This window comes from Gossypium hirsutum, chromosome A10, assembly GCF_007990345.1.
Source record: "Gossypium hirsutum isolate 1008001.06 chromosome A10, Gossypium_hirsutum_v2.1, whole genome shotgun sequence".
Lineage (NCBI taxonomy): Eukaryota > Viridiplantae > Streptophyta > Magnoliopsida > Malvales > Malvaceae > Gossypium > Gossypium hirsutum.
In genome coordinates this window covers 105,443,800-105,448,102 of record NC_053433.1, presented here as the reverse complement: position 1 = coordinate 105,448,102, position 4,303 = coordinate 105,443,800, and the positions used below count along the sequence as shown (strand labels likewise).

Sequence of the window (4,303 nt, the reverse complement as noted above, 5' to 3'; positions counted from 1 at the left end):
ATAAACCTACCAAAATCAGCATACTTTTCTGAGCTCATTCTCCCCCTTTTTTATTCAAAAATGTCAAAAGGCATTTACTATTGCTGAGAAAGGGGGCCAAACTTATAACGATATGCTTTTGTCTTCTGATGTTAAAGGAACTTCAATTGATTCTTATGACACCAGATGCTTCTGTCCAGGCAAGCCAACTCCTAATTCAAGTGTTCAATGAGTCTAGCCTGAGTGGCACTTGTTGGCCTAGCAATTGTTAAGCCAGTTGCAATTGAGTCTAGCGTTAGCTCATCATCCTCAATATCTTTATCTAAGACTTCCTCTTCAAAATTAGTTGCAGCATGTTTTCCTTTCTCCCATCTAGAAGAATACTTCAACTCAAGTAGAATAGGCTCATAGACTTTATCTTTGTCAATAATCTTAAGCCTTTGACTCACAAGAATCGTGGAATGATAATACTAACCTTATATTCTTGGTTTATTCATGCTTAGCTTGACTAAGATCAAAATAGCTACTTAAAAGGTCTTCAAATAATTAATATACTAGTAATGATCTTTTAATAACCAAACTCCTTTAAAAATAAGATCTTATTACAATAAAAGTTTGCCTTCAATCCTTTCTTGTCTTGATTCTTTCACATAAAGTCTTCTCAGATGAGTTGATAACAATCTTCAATATTTAACAATTAAATGTGTACGGGCTCAATTTTGTCCGGCCCGTTTAAATAAAAACCCAAATACAAGCCCAATATTTGGATGGCCCAATAAGCCCAGACCTAAGGGTCCAAAAGGCCCAAGAACTAAACCAACTCAGAAACCCTAGGGTTTCTGAGCCTCCTTTGCGCTGCGCCGCCTCCCCCACGTGCCTCGAGCGCACCACCCGTGCCTGGTCCCGAGACCTGACCACCCCAGGTGCCTCTGCCACCGTTTTGCACCAAAATGGCCGGTTTTTGCCTTCGTTGACCTCGTGCACCTGCAAACAAACCCAAAAAACAACAGAAGCAGCAACAACAGAGAAAGGGGAGCGTTTTCTTTCCTGTTGTAATCGGTTATAAAACCGAAACAAAAGTCAGTTTGTAAATACACGCAGACGATTCAAGCAATCAAAAAAAAAAAGGGAAAAGGTTGAAATTTATTCTTGCGTCTGTTTATTTCCGTTTCTTTATTTTATATACATCTTCAATTTTTTTTATTTTTTTTGTTTTTGATTTTCTTTTCAAAAAATCAGTTTTGAAACAAAAAGGGAAAAGGAAGAGAGAAAGTCGTTACCTGAACCTTGAACTGTCGGTATCGTCGGAGTTCTTCTCCATTTGAACCGGATTCGACGAAGGTGGGGGGCTTCCCTCTTGATTTTTCAGGAAGGAAACACTAGATCCTCGAATATGGATCTAAAAAGGGCTGAATAAGCCTATCTCCTCGCGTCATTGACCACCGCCGGTGGTGGCACCATGGCAACGGTGGCCATGAGGGCTTTGAAACCCTAGCCGCAAGAAAGAGGGGGAAGGAAAGAAGGGCTGCAGTTTTTTTTTTCAGAAAAATCTAGGGCTAAAATGGAATAAAACAAAAAAAAGAGCCTTTCATGCACTTACGAAACGGCGCCGTTTTAGGTGGGAGTCCAGGTGTCGAAACGGCACCGTTTTGGACCATCCACGTGTGACTCGACCCGGATAGGAGAGGATCCGCGTGTTTTGTAACCTTGGGCTATACACGCGATGAGTCCCTCCACATTTTTGCGCCCTTTTAATGCAGTACATTCCTTATTTTCATGTTTTTAAATTATCCATTTAATTTCTGTTTCAATTCATTTTGGTCCCAAAAAATGCAGCACTGAAATGGATCTGGGGCATTTTCTATTTTGCCCCTTTATATTCTTATTTTGTTACAAATTACCCTTTTATCTCATCTTTGTTATTTCAAATGTATACTCTGAATTCTGGTTCATCTCCAATCAAGTCCAAAGTCTTTCTAATTCATTTATTTATTCATTTGTTTTAAAGTATTTTATTGTGTGCTATTCTAAATATTATATGTATTGTTTATATTTGATTATTTATGTATATTACTTGTCTTAACATGTTTAAATATACTGATTACTTAAAATTTGTATTGTTATTCATTTTAAATCATTTTCTTATATACGTTATGTATTCTAAACTATTCATACATATTATATATATATATATATTTTCCTTATTATCCTTTTCACACATTATCTATATAATTTACTTTAATTTTTTTATAAATATTACTTTCTTTCAAAAAATGTTTTGTATGTATTATATGTGTTTGGCTCTTTTCATATATTATTCATGTAGCATTTCAAATCATTTTATACATATTATTAAAAAATTGTTTTGTATATTACTTTTTTTTTCTTTTAAAATCTCTATTTTACTTTAGATCCTTATTTATTATTTTTAAAATTGACTTATATATTATTTATTTTGAAATTGTTTTATATATTTTATGTTAAGCTCTTTTATTTATTTTAAAACGTTTTTATTATTGTTTGTTTTAGCTTATGTATATATTATTCATTATTCATTTTTGTGTATGTATATATATATTTTCTATTCATATGAATCCTTTTTAATTTGCTTGGTGTAATATAGGCTTTAAAATTCTTTTACATTACTTATTTTAAACCCGCTTTATGTATTATTCCTTTTTAAAATGTTTTGTTATTTGCTTTAAAATCTTTATATATTAATTTCAAATTGTTATACCTATTTTATATATATATAGTAATTATTTCTTTGATTATCTTGTATATTATCTATGTTAAAATTTCTTTTACATATATTCTATTTTTAAATTGATTTGTACATTGTTGATGTCAAATTTCTTTTTCACATTATCTATTTTAAATTTATTCGTAATTATATTAGATTATTGCCATGGCATGTACCATGGTTCGTTTATTCGTATTCTCATATTACTAACATTCACTCGTGTAATATCTTTATTCATGTATCATCGTTCCATATCGCATTACACTTTTATTCCATGTCGTCGCCTCAAGAATCAAGCGTTGTTGCACTTATCCGATAAATCATTTTATTTTAACTCATGTAAGCGTCACTCATCTAAATATCAAATTCGCTACTATTTAAAAACAAAATTCAAAATAAGGCAATATTTCTCGTTTTGGGACATCGAAGAATTGTGCCCTAACTTACGGGGTTTCGGTTCTCTTGTTGATCCTAAATAGTTAAATATCATTTTAAGTTTAAAATTACGTGGAATTTTGATTCAAATTAAAGAAGACCTTGTGCTCGGGAATTCTTGGTATTGTGTCCTAACTTACAGGATGTGATACCCTAATATCTCGAGATAAGGAAGTCTTCAACAATCGTTTTGAACTAATTCAAGAATTTTAAGATCGATGTTAATAAAAAGGGTCGTATTTCCAATTTATTCCCGATTTTCAATTTTTGACATTAAGATACTAACTAATCAATTCGGTACCAATTTTTGGGCGTGTCGAGGGTGCTAATCCTTCCTTGCACGTAACCGACTCCCGAACCTGTTCCCTTGAATTTCGTAGACCAGAATGCTATTTTAGTAAACTAAAATTGTTTTATTAAAACAAAGGTGATCCAATCACACCTAACAAAGATTGGTGGCGACTCCCGTTTTAACTCTCACTTTCAAACAAAATGGATTCTCGTTTCAAAAAATGGTTTCGACAGCTTGGTGACTCCACTAGGGAAGAATGAGAGAGTCGAGCCATAAATTGATTAATTTTTTTTCTTTTGTCAAAATTGAAAATTCGCTTTAAACCTACGATCCCTTCATTGCATTTCATCCGGCTTTCATCATTTTACTTCTATTTTCTTTATTATTTCGAGTTATTTTATGCATATATCCTCGCATGTTGCATTGCATGACCGTTGTGGTCACACCTTTTAAGTGGAAGTGAGAAACTACTCCTTCATGAGGTCTTCACCTCCGTATAGGATAGTGGATCACTTTTGGGATACATCCATACTTGCGTCTTCGTGAGATTTTCATCTCTGTATAGCCGTAGGGAAATGTATTCCCCTGAATCGAACTCGATCCATATGAGCCTATAATGGGTGAGGATCGAGGAATCTGCTGGTTTAGGTACCTTTACTTTAGAACCAAACCACATATAATGAGCCCTAAGAGCTTACCCTAGGTAAAACCACACAAAACCCTAGTGGTTACCCGAATAGGTGCTTAATTATTTCCTGTTTAATTTGAGTTCTATCCTTTGTTTTAATAAATGACTTGTTGTGTTTTGTTGTTATTGCATGACATCATAAAAGGATGTTGGTTCACGTTCGGTT

General features: G+C 33.5%; 1 long non-coding RNA gene across 1 annotated transcript; it reads right to left on the bottom strand.

Annotated features, from left to right (window-relative positions):
• Positions 1–563: 563 nt before the first annotated feature.
• On the bottom strand, positions 564–1,551 carry LOC107896369 (uncharacterized). The gene is made up of 2 exons (XR_001683718.2): positions 1,260–1,551; positions 564–1,026 (listed from the first exon to the last, which is right to left on the bottom strand). It is a non-coding gene; the product is annotated as an uncharacterized lncRNA (long non-coding RNA).
• Positions 1,552–4,303: the final 2,752 nt, after the last annotated feature.